The 19,062-nt window shown below is 43.0% G+C and overlaps 1 long non-coding RNA gene across 1 annotated transcript; it reads left to right on the top strand.

The window, feature by feature from the left end:
• The first annotated feature begins 1,457 nt into the window (after nucleotides 1-1,457).
• On the top strand, nucleotides 1,458-6,600 carry LOC119732951. The gene is made up of 4 exons (XR_005271659.1): nucleotides 1,458-3,840; nucleotides 4,473-4,591; nucleotides 4,880-5,013; nucleotides 6,054-6,600. It is a non-coding gene; the product is annotated as an uncharacterized LOC119732951 (long non-coding RNA).
• The last annotated feature ends 12,462 nt before the right edge of the window (nucleotides 6,601-19,062 follow it).

Below are 19,062 nucleotides of genomic sequence, written 5' to 3'. Positions count from 1 at the left end.
AACAAGGGCCCAGGGGGTTAGGGTTAATTTTCTTTTTGCTGGAACACAACTGCAACTATATGTCTTGCCCAAGACACAAGAATATTAACCTGTTTGCCTGGTTTGGGCCCATGACTTAACAAATAATAAATCTCTTCTGTTAATTCACCAGATATAACTAACGTGGGGACATTTGATTTGCATCAGAATCACTGGTTTCCTGCAAGGCAAATTTGCTTGACACCTCACTTTTCGCTTTATGCAGCACTTGGCTTTATAATACATGTACCTCTCATTTAAGGTGTCACTTTATTTCCAATTTTATTATTTACTTCAAAACTGTCTCCTTAATTTTCAAGTACATCCTCTATTGCACACTTTACTCCAATTTCTCCATTAACTTCTTCACTTCAATTTTCACTCCAGGTGTCAACTTTGTGCGTAACTCCTTGCCTCACATTTAATCTCAAAACTGAACAGCCAGCTGCACCACTTACCTTGTACATTTTGATCAGTTCTTAATTATTAAGTTGTCTTATTGTCACTTTTTAATACTTAATGTTGCAATTCAAGTTTGTCACTTTTATCGTTCCTGTATATGCATATTTATTAATCCTCCTGAAAAATCTGTCACTTATCCTTGTTCATTCACCCACACAATGTGCTTGTATAGTGTATATTTTCTATAGAGTGTGACATTTTTAGATAACCTGTGCTTGATTATCAATTTGCCTTAATTTTAGTTAGTTACATGTGCTCATTGCTCTTTTATTATCAACATTACTTTGTGAAGTTTTAACACTAATCTTTCCTGTATAACTATTGGGGGTCATGGCTGAGGCAGCCTCCGATGGAAAGGAATTAAGGTACATGGACCTCCACCCGGATCCCACCTGGCATCCTAATGTGGTAACTGGCGCCAATTGCCCCCCCTCCCCCCCGGTCATCTAAACTGCTATGAAATTCAGATGTAAAATGTCTTAGCCCCTCGGGGCCGGGCAACTACCTACCGATACTCGACCGCACACAGGTTGCTGTAATGTGAAGCCTCCCCCAAACCCGCAAGGAAGGGGTCCCCTGATGTCCAATCCGCAATGCTGTCACTCATCAACCTAACGCGTCAACCCATTTGACTTGCAACCTGGAACATTCTAACCCTGAACACACCTGGCCACTCTTGGCTCTTCCCTGCCAAACTTTTCCATCTGGATATCTCCATCGCTGGACTTCAGGAAGTTATGTGGACTAGGGTGCGCAACAGGCCACGACCACCTGCATATTCAGGGAGTATGGCCATCCATCTCCGTCAAGTGGCGTCTATTATCACATGGAAACCTCTCGGCCCACATATGCTCTATGCCCGTCATAAACTACTCCCATGGTTATGTCTCCATCTTCTCGTGCTAGGCCCCTACGGACATCACCGAAGACGAAACCAAGGACACTTGCTACAAGCTCAGAAACATCTCCCGGCATGCTACTATTGTATTGGCCCAGATTGCTTTGGTTTTGGGCACATCATCTGACCACACCCCACTGTCGCCTCCACCACCAGCAACAAAAGCATCGCATGCTCGAGGTTTGCGCCAAGCACAACCTGAAGATCCTGGGCACCTGGTTCCAGCACCGGCAGATCCATCGACCACCTGGTACAGTAACACCGGCACTGCGACAATCGATCACATCCTGGTCAGCAGAACATGGAGGGTCACCTCCGATTATCGGGATTTTTCGCAGCGCTGGCTGGGCAACGTTGTCTCCTTGCTGCCCCCCCCCCTCATCTTCACCTCTGCACGAACACTCCTCCAGGCACCACCTCTTGACGTCCTCCCAATGTTGACAAGCTCCTCAACCCACTCTACGCCCACCGCTACTCAGCCGATGTCTCTAATCGCTTTGCTGCCCCAGAGTCTCGAGGATGACTGGGACCAGATTCACGCAACCCTTATCCAGTGGCATCAGAAGTGCTTGGAGTACACCCTCCTTTAATAGGAAGAAGCCTTGGATATCAGATGCTCCCACGGTCCTTGTAGACCGCTGCCGGCAAACCAGACATCATAGATCTATGGAAGTCTACTGCAAGCTGAGCAGGTAAAGAAGACGAAGACGAAGTTAACACAGCTGAAGATAGCTTTCAGTCGGGGAATCTTCGACCAGCTTATAAGTCCACCAAGGAGGTCTACCAGGCTGGCACTCTACACCAATTGTCCCCCTGCTCCCTGGCGATGGCACCCAGCTTTAATACAAAGCCTCAGCCAAGCTACAATGCTGCTGTCAACTCTACTCCATTGTCCTCTGCAAGCCTTCACCTCCATCTTACAGGCTGCAGATGTTTGCCAATTCAGGTATTGTGGATGACTCCATTTTGCTTGTACCACCCTCACTAAATGATATCGCAGACGCCATTAGGAAGCTCCCAACCGGTAGAGCCCCAGGCGCCAACAGCATTTCTGGCAAAATGCTAATGAAGGCGGCAATTGATCTGATCGATCCTCGGCTACAACAGCTGTGCTGCCATTTCTGGAAAGAAGAGTGAGTCATGGCCGAGTGGAAGGAAAGTCATACACTCATTCTACAAGAACAAGGAAGACCAGCAAAATACTTCGAGCTATCGTCTCATCACATTGCTCTCTGTGCTCTCTAAGGTTATCGTGACCATCATTCTCAGACGAATCCAACCTCTACTGCTAGCCAAAGTTTGCCAAACGTCGCCCTCAACAAGCCAGCTTCACGCCACAAATTGCTCCACCACAGACTGCATCCTAGGGCTGGGAGTCCTGGCACAATAATGGAGGTCATATTGCCAGCCGCTGTACACACAGTCTACATAGATCTTAAGGCAGCCTTTGATTCCCTGGATAGAAACGTCCTCTGGCTCTTTCTCCAGGGTATCAGAGTCCCTTTTAAGTACATCCGTTTCCTGCGGGACCTCTAAACCAACACTTTCTGCAGGGTGCAAGCTGAGGGTGGCATATCGGATCCCTTACCAACTACATGTGCATCAGGAGTCAGACAGGGCTGTGTTGCCGCACCAATCCTCTTCAATGTTGCGGTCGACTACTGCCTGGACAGCTTGATGGAACGCTGCCCCCAAAACTTGGCGTTGACTACCACTACCAACTCACCGACATATGCTATGCGGATGATGTTGTGCTGTTTGCCATGCTGCTGGACATCTTGGTTGAGGCTCTGGAGATTCTCGATGAGGAAGCCTCGCCCCTGGGTCTCACCATTAGCTGAATCAAGACAAAAGTTCAGTAGATCAATATCAACACCAAGCAGGTTGAAGTGGTTGCAGTGGAATCTGATTGCTCATCAGATTGCCGCCTTCAACTGGCCAGAAGAACCTTCGGTCATTTCACCCGTGTATGACGAAGCAGCAAAATCTGCACAACCACCAAAATTTGCATCCTGAACACCTACGTCCTCCCTGTTCTCCTCTACGGCTGCGAATCATGGTCCCCTCCACCACAACCAATCGCTGCCTTGATGCCTACCACCAGTCTTGCCTACGCTACATCCTTGGAACCTACTGGTGCCACCACATCACCAACGACGAGGTCTATGCTAGAGCGGGTGCCCCCACACCCCTGTCCACCACCACTCTGAGAAGCAGACTGTGACTACTGGGACATGTTGCGCGATCCGGCGACAGAGTCTCGGCAAAGCGTGTTCCGAGTGCAGCATCCCAGCCAGCCCCAGAGAGCTGGCGTCGCACCCCCCCCCCCCCCCCCCTGACGCCCCCACATCACCTGGGCATCTCAAGTCGCAGCGAGGTGCCCACTGGACGACCTCCTCACCCTAGCCCAAGATCAACTAGCCTACAGACATCTTGAAGTGGCCACGTGACTTCAAGTACATGTAAGTACATGTATAACTATTAATTCTCCTCATTGTATAATTTGTGCTCCACATTATTAATACATTACTCCTATATTTTGTTTGTTATACAACCATACATTGTGCTTGTATATTATTTTCTACAAAGCACATGTATGACCTTGCTGGAAACTTTTAAAAAGCACTGGGAAATAATTTATCTTAATAAGGTAAATTAAAAAGAAGTTTAAACTTTGTCTCCCTTTCTCCATTCATCTCAACTCACGTTACATTTTCGCAACGTGAGTAACCAATTTTGTGCGTCTTGTTTATCATACATAACACATTTTTCTGGATGTCATCTTTGGTGCTTAGGTAGGTTTAGGTCTAATCTATCTAACATGGGGATAACAGTTATTAAACCTTTTCAGTAAGGTAATTACAGCCCAAGGAAACTCAAAAAGTACATCAAAAATGTAACGTGAGTGACCGTGGAATTGCCCCTCATAAATTAATAACTTTTTGGAAAATATCAATTGAAAAAAAAAATCTATTTTTCGGGTTAAAACTTCAAAAATCACGGAGAAGATCTTTAAATAAGGTGAAAGTAAAAAAAAATTTAAAGTGCTTCAAACTTTGTCTCCCCTTTTCCATCATCCCAACATTCACTTCAGCTCTTGAGTCAGCTTTCATAACTCGGCCATAACATTGAGAAACAAGTAGCACGCCAAGGTCTTCAGTTTTCACCTCTGAGAAGATGATGGTATCCGTTGCTTCCGACATTCACCAAAAGGTATGAGAGACGCTCACGAGATTTGAACAGTTATTTAGGCCAGAACAAATTGTGCTCCAATAAAAATATTGGGTGTTGGTCCATCAACTTTAACAATTAGTAAATTATTGCAGTTGGGTTCAGCCATTGTATGTGGTCATTGATGTAATTTTTGGTATTCATTCATTTGTTCTTGGTGAGACATAAATGCAACTATATGTATGTGTCTTGCCCAAGGAAACAAGCATATTTACTTTGGTTTCCACCTAAGAGTTTGGCAAATGACGAAGCTCTCTTGTTAATTACCAGATAACTATGGCAGCATCATAGGGCGAGCAGTCTGGGCCATAGCGTTTGAGAAACATCTGACACACTGAGATCTTCATCTTTGACCTTTCACCTCTGAGAAGACAACAGCACCTTTCGCTTCCAACGTTCACCAGGTATGAGAGACACTCAATGATGGATCAAGAAATTTAAGCTTTTGGTGAACTTGTGACGCTCCAAGCAAAAAATTGTGGCGGTTTCTTTGCAAAGTCCTCCAAATGATTATCCTTAACACTACTGTCACTTGTTGAAATGATTTTATTTCTTGCTACTCATTACTTATTATTTATTTTCATTTTTGTCTCTGGATTGTTTCATGTTTCCTTCTTTGACGCTTCAGGTGTGTGGGGTTGCTGATGAGAAGCAACATGCACTTCTCCCTCTCTACCTGATTATCTTTTTTAATAATAAAAACTATGGAAACGTGCATTCTAAACCTTGTTATTACTTGGGTCAATATTGGTCAAGTGACCCATTGGTTTGTTAAGAGTATGCCAGGGGAAGAGGAAGGAAATGTTCACCCTCTGTGACCTTTTTAAGCAGCAGGAGGTTTAATAATAGTGATTGCAGCTTCGATCAAGCCATTATCTGTGGTTTCGTTTTGATAAATTACAATTGTGACTACATATATGTCTTGCTCAAAGACTCAGGAACATGCATGTATTGGCCTGTTTACATGGTTTGCACCCATGACTTCCATGAATAATGGGGTGCTGTGGTCCAATGGTTACGGTGTTCGACTCGTGTACCGTGGTACATGGGTTCGAATCCTGACCATGGGAACATGGTGCTTGTGCTCTTGAGCAAGGCACTTTACCATTATTGCTTCGTCCTTCGGATGGGACGTAAAGCTGTAGGTCCCGTGTGTTGTGTAATGCACGTTAAAGAACCCAGTAACACTTATCGCTAAGAGAAGGGGTTTGCCCCGGTGTTTCTGGCAGTGGCTGCTTAATGCGCCGCAGCACCTTGTATACCATTAAGGTGCTACATAATGGTTCTCATATTTCTCATGTACTTCATTTACCTGTCTCTAATAATAGACATAATTTCTAGCGCCTTGAGTACCTAATTGTTGGTAGATATGTGCGCTATATAAGACTTCGGTATTATTATTATTTATTATTATTATAATGAATCTCTTCTGTTAATTCACCAGATATAACCATCCCAGGGAGTCGCATTTGATTTGCATCAGAATCACCGGTTTCCTGCACGATGAGCAACAGTTATTGGGAGGACACGGGTGTGTTCTTTACCTATTGGATACAAACCGTAAGTTAAAACATGAATTATAAGTATAGTAAATAAAGGATTAAAGCAGAGTGATGTTGAGGACCTAAAGAAATACCAGTAAAGCTCAAGTAATTGTACATAGGTTTTGATATTTTTAAGGCGAGCATCAGACTAACTTTATTCACCACACTTTTCTCTTCACACAGCTCTTTTCTTTGTTATTTCTCATTTAGGTTGAACTTCTAATTTGAATTTTTACTTCACATTTCTCCGATGCTCAAGTAATTTGTGTACATTAAACTCTGTCACTATATGCTTCAATTCACCTCATTTCTCCATTAATTGACTTCTTCACTTCAATATTCACTTCAGGTGTCACCTTTGTGTAACCATGCACTTGCCTCACATTTAAGCTCACAACTGAACAGCCAGCTGAACATCACTCACCTTGTACGGAGTTGCACCATTTTTTAATAATGAGATCTTATTATTGCAAATTTGTCTTAATTTCATTATTAACCTTTAATATTATTAGCATTGCATTTTCAATATTTTAACATTTATCACTTCTGTATAACTGTTAACCCTCCTATGTACAAAAAAATGTAGTTTAATTGTGCTCAACATTAATAATATATTACTAACAGCTTTTCCTTGTTTAATCATGCATACACAACACACAGTGGCATTTTATTTTTACATATTATCATTACCAATTTGCCTTAATTTTTAGTTAATAACGTGTAGCATTCTTTAATTATCAACATTACTTTTTAAGTTTTTAACATTTATCTTTCCTGTATAATTATTATTCTTCATGACTGTTCAAATTGTGCTCAACGTTAATACATTACATAGCGTTTCCTTGTTATACAACCAAGCAGTGTGCCTTTTCAGAGTGTATTGTTTTCTACAGATCATATGAACTTGATCATCCACAGGATTGTTAACCCATACATTCCAAGTCTTATTTGTCGTTTGACATTGAAAGTTTCTCAGAACAGCAGAATTAACTAGATCGTTATTCAATGGGTTATTTTGATAACGTGGCCCTCAAAATTAGGGTAGGTAGGTAGGGAATTTTTTTTTAACGATCATCTAGAGGCGTCTGCGAGTATTGTCATGGGTAAAAGGTAAAAATCGATGGTTTGTGTGTTTTTTTCCTCATTTTTCATATAAAAATAAGGGTAGGGGCTGTCAGAATAGGGTAGGGAAACTAATTTTTCGGCCATAACTCTTTCCCTTTCACTTCATTTTCACCATGCACACCCACATCACTGACTTCCACATTGGCCTCACCTAATATGCAACATAATTAGGTCTCACCTAACTTTTGTCACTGCAGTAAAAACGTAATTCACATTTTACATCATAATTCACCTTACAATTTTCCTTCATACCCTACTTCATATTCCCTTTACCATTCACCTCACCACAGACCACTCTCTCAAGGGTGATGTGCTGGTTGCACTTTATGATATACTTAAATTTTGTCCCACTTCAGCTGTCACTTCATCACCTCGCAAATAAACCTCACACCAGTACATTGGGCTCACAATTGACCACTGAGTCAACACTCGCTTGTTATCACTCAGTCTTCATCTCCTCACCAATCAACCTCACTATTCAGCTCACCACTGACCACTGAGTCAACACTCACTCGACCATCACTCATATCACTTAGTCTTCATTACCTCACCAATCAACCTCACCGCAGCTGACCACTGAGTCAACACTCAATTGACCATCACTCATATCGCTTAGTCTTCATCACTCAGTCTTCATCACCTCACCAATCAACTTCACCACAACTCGATCACCACTGACCACTGAGTCATCACTAACTCACCACTCATATTACTTAGTCTTCATCACCTCACCAATCAACCTCACCGCAGCTGACCACTGAGTCAACACTCAATTGACCATCACTCATATCGCTTAGTCTTCATCACTCAGTCTTCATCACCTCACCAATCAACTTCACCACAGCTCACCACTGACCACTGAGTCATCACTCACTCATCACTCATATCGCTTAGTCGTCATCACCGCACCAATCAACCTCACCACAGCTCACCTCTTGCCACCAAGTCAACACTCACTCAACCATCACCCATATTGCTTAGTCTTCATCACCTCACCAATCAACCTCTTCACAGCTCACCACTAACCACTGAGTCAACACTCACTCAGCTCTCCATTCAGCTCACCATGCACTGACCACTGAGTCGTTTCTATTCACACAACTCGGTCTTCATCACCTCACCAATCAAATATACCATTCACCTCGCCACTGACCACTGAGTCATCTCTCACTTGTCACTACTCAGTCTGAATCACATTCTTTACCAATCAAACTCCACCGTGCAGCTCACCACTGACCACTGAGTCATCACCAACTCATCCCTCAGTCTTATAGAACGTCTTCAAAACAAATCTGCTGAAAACATTTCAATTTGCAATTTTAAACTACTTTGTCTACTTCACTCAACTTACCTTTAGGGCAACCTACTTATCTCCCTAGACCGGCAGGCATTTATGCTAAGAGTTTATACAATAGCACCCTCTGGTGTTCTACCCATAGGCCAGACATTATGGATGCAGAGTGGGGAACCCTGGACTGCCCGGCTCTATTATATCCCGTGCCGAGGGAACGCTCTCGTCATTGCATTTTATCCATAGTTCAGGGTCCCGGTGCCCTCAGCATCATCCGAAATTTCAACGGATGTATCCGAAGGTCGTTCTAGAAAAAAAGGGTAAGAAGAATAAGGTGGGTCGACGATCGCGCTTGTTGTTCTTCAAGCTCGGAGGACTCGTCAGACCGATCCCATCGGGGCAAACACTGTTGGGGTGAGGACTCACTCTCCTGAGAAATGAAGTTAACTGGAGTTATGCAAGCCTTTCAATCAAGTTCAGCTTCATTATCGGTCATATCTACTAACCACCAGCAGGGCATCTTTGATAGACCGTCTGAAGTGGTGAGCCACGCTCCGATGCCCTCAGTCACTGGGCACGGTTGGGTGGCTCAGTGACATAGGGACATACCTCACACATGGTTAGCCGTGATCCCGAGTCCCCATCTGCATTGAGCTTATTACGTCCGTCTATGTCTATTGTCTCTGGATGTTGCCCAGCCACAGTCCCGTGGCCCACGGCAGCCTGCCCCTCCAAGCATGTCAAACTGCTCTCGTTCGCTGATGTCAACTCAACCCTCGCATTCCAATGGTTCATCTGAGGACGTTGAGGTGGTGATCAACATGAAGCGGGTGTCCATTGCTTAAAAAGGAACTCTGTTTGGTGCAAAGGGACTCGATTTGGGTGTTACAGCTATCGCTGCTGATTACCCCCCCCCCCCCAGCCTGAACATTCATCATTCAAGCTCAGGATGGGTTGAAAAACAAGAAGTTGTTCCCGATCCTTCCCTTAGATCAGGTGTGTTTGGATCGCATTCACAATGTTATGTCTCGTGACCAATGACAACCATTCCCCAGATTGGAATATGCCTTATTTTGTTTCTCCAGGGATTTTGATTTTTTTTTTACCACACCTCCCCTCTCCGAGGCAGCCAAAGACAAGCTGTTGGCAGATGAAGGGACAATAGCATCTGAAAGGATTTTCAGATACGACCTGGGGCAAGCTTGATCAGGACCCTCTAAAAAAGTGGACTCTGCCTCCCGCCATGGCATGCGCTCGGCCTCCTCCTTCTTTTCCTCACCGAGTATTAGGCTTTCGGTTGTGAGGATGACACTGCAGTTCAGGTGAACATGTTGATGCTGCTTTACCCTGCCTAGACCACAGTCTTCAGTCGTCGCTCCATCAATTTACACGAGTGTGGACCTGGGCAACCTCAACCCTGGGTGCTGGCTAAATTACTTGACCGACTCATGACAGCCTGGGGTCGTGGGCTTTAATTACATCCGACCGGTGGGTGCTCAATTTAATCAGTTGCAGTTAATGCTCTAGAACCTCCCCCCCCCCCCCTGTCGAACATGCCCGTTCGGCTGACTCCAATCCAGTCAGACCCAACAAGGCACTGCACTGTGGAGATCAACTCCCTTCTTGAGAAACTGACATATTGCGCCTACTCAACTTTGGGGGGAAGGGATCTGACTAATTGTCGACTTTCTACTTGGTGCCCAAGAAGGAGACCGGCATATGGTGCCCCATCCTGAACTTATGAACAGATGTATTCGTCCAAAGCACTTCTGTATGGACACTCGAGATTATCCTCAAGTCAATCTACACCCAAGCATGGGGGGCCAAGCCTAGACCTGGATGACGCATTCCTATCACTACATACGTCCCTATCAGGCAGCAGCTTTTGGCATTCCAACATTTGGCCTTCCTTCGGTTCCAATAAAACAATATCCACTATGAATGCATGGTGCTCCCATTTGACCTTTCCACCTTGCCCTAAGTCTTTACACAAATAGTGAAGACAATCGGGGCCAAGTTGCGAAAGTGCCCCAGTGCTGATCTTCATATACCTTGACAACTGCATCATCGTGGATCTAGCTCGGGAATCCAAGGTTGCTGTGCTCAACCTTACATGGCACCTCACGTCGGACCTTGGATTTATCATCAACACAGAGAAGACCCACCCACTTCTGCCAGTCCCCAGTTTTCCTGGGAGCGTCACACGACCTCCGGAAGGAACTGGCCCGCCCCACAATGGAACGCATCTCGAACCTTAGACAGTGCATGTCCTTGTAACTTCCGGCAACTATGGCCCAGCATAAGTCTGGCAACTGTGACTCCAGCCCAAGCCTGCCTGGACAGGTTGCTTGACCTCGCGGCCAGCATCATTGACGTCGTAGATTTTTACTGTCCTCCTACCGGCCCAGCCAGCACCACATACCCTGGCTGATACCACACCTCCGGTGGTGGCTCAACATTGCCAACCTCAAGAGACTTGTGCCTTTCGCAGACCCCATCCATCACTGTTCTGACTGTCTTGACAGACGCGTCACTTTTTGGCTGGGGGGCCACCCTCCACCCGTGCCAAGTCGATGGGGACCTGAACACCACTCAAGTCACATAAACATACTCGATATTGGCAGTCTCTAAGTATATCTACGTTTTCAGTTATCAGTGACGGGCCTGGGCGGTCATGGTTCGATGTGCCAATGCCACAGTAGTGGCTTACATCAACCACCAAGGGGGCACACAGTCGGCCCAACTGTGTGCGCTCACATGAACTCCTCCATGCGCGACAATGTTGCGCTTTCAGCAATCCAAGGAGAAGGAGCAACGAGAACGTCACTGCTGACGGCCTATGCAGTGGGCTACCGGATCCTCTCAACAGAGTGGACGCTGAATACACACCCGCAGATCGCTCAGTCACTCTGCTGATCGGCCGACCACGTTGATCTGCTTGCTGTGCTGAACAATTACCACCAGTCTACAGCACGAGGATCACCGACCCCCGAGCGTGGCAGACAGATGCACTGGTGATAAGGTGGGATGGGCTGCTTGCCTACACCCCCCCCCCCTCATTCTCCCTCATACCTCGGGTACTAACTAAACTGGAGCAGGACGACTGCAACGTCCTCCTCATAGCTCCCTTCTGGCCCCGTCAATCATGGTTCCCAAGGCTAAACAGACTCTTGGTTCACCAGCTAGTGTACTACCGCATAGAGGGGACATTCTGTTCCAGCCCAGCTGAGGTTTTCTCCACGTGCTGGGTGCTGTCACTCAGTACCTCCACACAGCAGGATTTTCTCAATGAGCTACGGCTATTGTCGCTTGCAATCGAATGACAATTGAGGAAGAGCGCAGGGCACTACGGGTAGGACACCAGAGGGCACTATTGTGTAAACTCTTAGCCTAAATACCTTCCGGTCTAGTTTTATGACTAAGTTGATACAGGTAACTATTTTTTTGTAGACCTTATCCACATCCATTTGGGGGAGGGGGGATTTTCCAATATTAGATGTCTACTTCAAAAAGTGCTTTCATTTTGTGCACACACGAGCCAGCTCTGTGAAAGCTGAAGTAATTTTGAGATGCAAACAATTTCAAATTGTGTGTGCAACACTGTATAATTTTGTTCAATGTCTCAAAAACTTGTATGTATTGTTCAAAAAATTCCAAATGAAAAAAAAAAAGCTTGCTCAATTTCACACTTAACACTTCACAATTCAGCTGCTTATTACCACTAATCTCACAACTCCTATTAAATGAAACACTAGAATGTTTAAAAGTGCATGAGCTAATTTCAAGTTCTCGACTTTCTCCTTTATCTGCATTATAAGCTTCCTCACCACCGCAAGAATAGTGAAGTAAAGGCGCCTTCCAATGGACAGCTAAACCTACCGAGGCTACAGGTCGGCCCTACAAATATTGAGAAGAGATTAAGACAGTGCCCAATAACGTCCCAATAGATAACAAATTACGCGTATGTGAGTTATGCACATCTTGGCATGAAATTATTTACATAAATGGTCTCTAAGTACACGATGAAATTGTAGTGTAAAAATGTACATGTATGTTTTTTGAAGATTTTTTTTGTAATGTATACAATTGGTAAAAATTTATAGCACTGAACTTCATTACATTGACCGCCATTACCGTGACTGCCATTACCGTGCTGCCGTATAAGCAAAATGCACTTTTCGGAGATGGAACGCGACTTTGTTTACCTTGCAAATTTTTTTTGTTTTGTGAGACTGTTTATAAAACCATCTTGCCATTTTGTCATCTTAATGTCCATTGGGATCAACGCCACAGAAGTGAGGAATACACAACATGAGGTAAGTTCAAATTTGTGTTCACTTTAGAGGGTGCAAACTGCAAAGTACATGCAATTGGTTGTTGTAATACATTGTATATGATACATGTACACGTAGGTTGCTTTATTTATTCATGTAGTTTTATGGGTATGTCTATAGGTGACAGAATAGTTTCAAGATAAACAGTTTTATAAACACAAATCTAAATGCGTTTCTCAATTTTATTTACAATGTACTATGTTTAACACAGTCATGATTTGGGAATGTGTATTGATTCTTTTACAGAACTTTTTCATTTATCTAAAAATTCTTGTACCATTAACAATTAATGTTACAAACTGCAGGCATAAATGTAGATGGGTTTAACTATGTACATAATTCTTTAACAAAATTCTTTCATTTACATTTTTTAATAAATTATTAAAATTGTGTGGTGATAGGCATATATAAATGTAGATAGGTTTAACAACATGATTATTTTACAGAACTCGGTCTAGCTCATTTACATAGTTTTTCTTGTAACATCAATTAATGTTCTGCTATTAACTGCAGGCATAAATGTAGATGGCTTTAACAACATCATTCTTTTTAAACTTTTCTTGTGATACTAACAATTAATGCTGTGCTGTAAACTGCGGGCATCAATGTAGAAGGTTTAACTACAATCTTTTTCACAAGTCTTTCATTTATAAAGTTGTTCTTGTACCATTAACAATTAACGCTCTGCTATAAACTGCAGGCATCAATGTAGATGGCTTTAACTACATGTACATGTACATGATGTACAGAAGTCTTTCAGTTTAGAATTAAAGTTTTTTGTGATACCATTAAAATTGTGTGCTATTTAAATAGGCATAAATGTAGATGGGTATATCACCATGATTCTGTTACAAAACTCTTTCATTTATAATTTTTTAATTATATTATTACAATTTTGTGCTGATAGGCATACATGTAAGTGGGTTTATATCTACATGATTTTATGGTTCAAAATGTCTCATTTCCCCTCAAATATGTTCAGGAAAACACTTTGACTCATGTCTTGATCATGTTTTACTCCTCATCCAAATTCAATTTGTGTTTAAGTTAATACCTTTCCCTCCCTATAGTTATCTTGATTTTGGAAAAAATTAGAAATAAACTGTTGTTACATTTTTTAGCTACGTAGGCCTATGTATCTACCCTCCAATCAAAACAATTTTTGCCTCATCCATACTTTATACCATAGAGTTTGATTCTGTCTTTTGAGCATTTTATCGTACCGTTTCTTACAACATGGACAAATGAAAATTGTTAACAATTGTTTCATTCAATGCAGGTCATACATGTATTTGTTTTTATATTTCAGGTTTTCTTTGACTAATTACACGGACGGATGCTGAAATGCCCTAAAAGTGCCGCAACAATGACATCAAAATTGGTGAAAAATCCCTCATCCTGAAATTCCTTCTGATGAACGTCTGCATCAAGTTCCAGAACTGCAAGCAGGCTTAATGAAAGAATGTTTAGTTTCTCATTCCTAATGTCAGTTTTGACAATCACATGTACTCTGAGGTCTGATTTCCGCAGCACCTACAGGAGAGGTAGCTGGCATTATCCGTGGAGCAGATGAAGCGGCTTACTTACTTGTACTTGGTTGGTTTCCTCCTGAAACATCCTCTATCTAGGAATCTTGACTAGGAGGTCTTGGGGAGGTGTCGGCACCTAGGTCTCGGTCATGATGTGGTTGTAGTAGTTGTCCCTAAAGGTCTTGTGCATCAAAGAGCCTTCAGTGATGTGCTGGTTCAGGTCATTCCATAATATAATTGTCCTTGGGAAAAAATGAGTTCTTGAATGCAGTTGAGGATGTTTGTACTATGTTGAATTGGTTGTTGTTCCCCCTCCTGGATCTCTGTGTTTTGGTTGAAGATAGTCTGAAGCATCAATGTCAATGGTGTGAGTGATGATCTTGTAGAGTTGAGTCATCTGGTGGGTTTCCCTTCTATCAGTTAACTTCTCCCATCTCACAAGATGCTGCTGTGTTCACCCAGAGGTCTGGTTTCTGCAAACATACGTGTTGTGGTCGTAGAAGCTCATACAGGAGTGGCAGTTGGTTTCACCTGGATATCTGGGGAAAGGCATTTGCCTCGTTTCAGGCTGGTGGATCTTTCTCTCAAGCTGATTCCGTATTCTACCCAATAGATATAACAGTTGCACAAATTTGCAGAGTTCATCCTGAGGTCTGGTTTCCACTAACATCCGTGTTGTGGTTGAAGATGTACAAGGGTGGCAGTTGGTGTTGCACCTGGAGCAGCTGAGGATATCTGGGGGCGGAAAGGCATTTGGCTCGTTGTTGGCAGTGGACCCTCTTCTGAAGCTGGTTCCTCATCCTCCCAATAACAGTCTCTCAAGACAATTCTGCAAACATGCATGTGTTGTGGTTGTAGAAGATTTTACAGGAGTGGCAGTGGGTTTTAAACTTGATGGATATCTGTGGTGGAGCTACAGACTTTGCCCTGTTGCTGGCATGTGGACCTTCGTCTTAAGCTGATTCCTCATCTACGCAAGTGATTTAACAGTTCACCTTAAGGTCTGGTTTCCAAATAAAAGTGTTGTTGGTGGAGATGCTTTATACAAGGGTGGCAGTTGGTGTTGCACCTGGAGCAGCTGAGGATATCTAGGTGGAGATGTATTTGGCTCGATGCTGGCAGTGGACCCCATTCTCAAGCTGGTTCCTTGTCCACCTAATTGATACCCTCATGTACATTTTGTCTCAAGGCAGACCGTTCGTCAGCCTCCCAACTGTTGGGTTTGATGCTGCAGGCTTTCATGTCCTTCTTGCATTTGTCCTTGGGAAAAGCCAGATGTCGTATGGTGTGGGTGCCAGTGGTGGGTGGGCCATGAGGATATCCTCCATGCAACTGTTTCTGTCTGTCGATCATGTCCCAGCCAGCTATAGGCAATACTGAGTCAGGAGGAAGAACATGCCAGGGATTGCAGTATGGCAAAATATGTCGCTGTATGGACTTTGATCCTGCTAGATGACTGCTCACGCTCGCATTGCATGTAGTACATCGGTGTTTTACTGCTCTGTGCTGGGATACCTGGTTGATGCACATCTTTTGGTTTTTCTCACTCTTGTGGACATGTGGTTAGTGCCTTTCAAATGCATCTCTCCCTATCTGTGTACCAAAGTCAGATTGCTGGAGACAGTCGATCGTAAGCAGGTGAAGCTTTTTAACCTCCATGCGACAGTCATTTATCTGGACCGACAGGGAAGGCTGGCTTCCAGAACACCGATCTTAGTGTACAATACAGTTCTGAAATCAAGCTCCCTGATGATGAAGACATGAGACCTTATCCAGTTTGAGCTGCAAGCCCAGTGGGATCTGCAAACAGCTGTCTTAGAAGCACCTCCTTCATTTGTTTGGACCACGGTCAAGCCAGGCCGAGGAGCTTCCCATCTGATGTGCTTGTAGATGCCATCAGAGTAGTGGGTGAAGGCGCGACTCGTCAGCAGGGAGAAGATCCACATTTAAAAGTGTGCATGTAGATGCCTACAAAGCTTTGTTTAACACCTCTTGTGATTGGTAATGTCACAAACAGGGATCCATCACACATGACTGTGCCTTTCATATTGCTCTGGAAAGAGATTGCCATGCTGCGCAGCTTGGGGGCAGTTCTCTTGCAACATTAAAGTGGTCAGTGTCTCACAGCTGTAGAGCAACATGCTGATGAGGACATGCCCAGCAGATGTGTGTTTCCCCTCAGTTTGTTCACACTTTGGACAGCCTGGATTATGGACGCTGCCTAAATACTGTATCCAAAAAGCAAATGGCTGGGGATAGTCGATCTGAGGTGGGTGATGCAGTCCACCACTTCCAAAGTGTAGTAGCCTATCTGGATGGACAGGGCTGGCCTCCTGAACTCTGATGTTGGTCTTCAGCCTGATTGTGGTCTTCAGCCAGATGGTGGTCTTCAGCCTGATGGTGAGACAGAGCTCACTATGGATATTCCAGTCATAGGCTTTATACATCAGTCTTTGGAGAGCATCCTTAGTGAGAGCTGCAAGTGCAGCATCGCCCGTCTGGGCCAGCATCTGTCTGGTGGTCAGCACCTCTTTTGCCATTATTTCAAGTCAGGCAGAATAGCTCCCCCTTCGATCTTGCGTGGAGGAGAGGGTGATGAAATCTCGTCATCAGGGAGAAGATCCTAACAGTGCCATGGGTGCCTGATACGTTAATCGCCTCTCACATCTGTGGCCTGGATTCGATTCCTGGCTTGGGCCATACTTGTATGTGACTGAGAGTTGTTCATTGATTCTGTCCTATGTCACAAGGGATATTTTCTGGGCTTTGCGGTCTTCCCACCTCTGCAATAATCGAGAGTTTTGATGTGCTGGCTGATGTGCTCCGTGGTCAGACATGTGTGGTATTGTGGCTATATACCGAAGGCATCAACCACGTTGTAGCTGCGTCCTTTGAAATCGTGAAGGTCCCAATCCTGAAGGTGGCAATTGAATTGGGCTCAATGTACTCACAAATTCTCCTCCCGTGTTGTTTCACACTGTTCAATGAGGCTGAAATGCTCTCTCCATGACATAATGTAGGACAGACAGTATGGAGAAATTGTGATGCCCAGTGGACACTCCCTTTGCCATGCTAATGTGGATCAATTTGGGCATCATCTCGGCAGTAGGTGCTAGAAATACCAGAAGGGAGTAGGCAGCTCATGAATGCCTTAATTAAGGGCTCACAGCTTTTTTGGGGGGCTTTTTAATACTGTACATTACTTTATAGTCAAGCTGTCACTTTGTTAAATTACATGTAACTTCGTCTATTCCACATTACAACTTTAATTTATCTACAATTTTGATCTTCTGAATTTTTAAAGATGCTTAATTGTATAAGTTGCTATACTAGAACATATACAAAATTAATTAATAGATTCTCCTTTTATAACTCTAGTTATTTTTTAATATTTTGTAAGGATATTGTTTCCCAATGCAATCACATAATACAATCAAGGCGATGCAATGAAAATAATGAAGTTAAAATGAATAAAGAAAAGTTTATTCAGAGTTTTATAAAGAGTTTTATTCTGAATGTTTGTGCAGTGCAGTTTTTCCACTAGTGTTTCAATGTTATTTCAGGCACACAGTCGGCATTTAATAAATGGTTTTCTGCAAGTTGTGATATCAAATGTGTCTTATTTATTGGCTTGCAAGATGTACTGTAACACAAAACACAGATAATTTACAATAAAAAAAGCAAACCCTGAAACACTTGGTATAGTAAGATTAAAATTTCTAGCTAAAATGTCACCACAGGTTTTGCATTACAAAAACGGCAATATGAAGACTGAAAAATAATTTTAATTGTATAGGATGGGGTTATATTACATGGGCCCTTCAGATTAAAAGTCCTGAAATATCAACATATGAGTTTATAGTTTTCTATTCTTAAGTTGATGTTATTTCGAAGGATATGCGTTCTCGCGACGTTTAATTAAAACATGCAAAACGGTGTGCTGTTGCCGATAAAGATGTCCGTGTTGCGTACGGCGTATGGGACAGACCGACCAGTCTAAATGTATGTAATGAAGTTCAGTAGAATTATGTAAGGTATAATAACAGAATTGAGAAATTGTGGATGTCGATCTTCATAAATTTTGAAAATTCAGAACAAGACAGATTCTTTAATTTTAAATTAGTTTAATTGAAATAGTTGTATCATGCTCTCACAAAATGGACAATTTATAGTCAAAAAGAATGTGAATTGTAAATTTGTGTACATCTTAATCTTGCCAATTATCAGTGTATTGTGTATACAACTTACGACGGGTATTCTAATTAAAATTAGAAGGTATTACAAGTTAAATATGCCATTTCTATGAAATTTAACCGAGCTGAAATGAATTTAAATAAAGCGAGTGATCAGTGTATTTTACTTAAAACTAGGTTTTTATTTTAAAGAAGTGTGTATAGAATAACAAGTTATATAATATAATTATTAGAAAAAACTTTATAACTTTCAACGGGACTAAAAAAGGCTGGTATTTATCTGAAGATATTGATATACCCCTACTTATTTGATTGCAAACTATTTAAGGCCTTTAGAATACTTGTGTTACCAACAACAACAAAAATAGTCATAACTGTTGGTGCTCATCGCATTCACATGTAGTACGGTATATTTGAAAATTGTCTGGTTAAACTGC

Source organism: Patiria miniata, unplaced genomic scaffold (assembly GCF_015706575.1).
Source record: "Patiria miniata isolate m_02_andy unplaced genomic scaffold, ASM1570657v1 HiC_scaffold_25, whole genome shotgun sequence".
Taxonomy (NCBI): domain Eukaryota; kingdom Metazoa; phylum Echinodermata; class Asteroidea; order Valvatida; family Asterinidae; genus Patiria; species Patiria miniata.
Note: the sequence above shows the minus strand (reverse complement) of the source record. Positions and strands in the feature narration are given on the sequence as shown.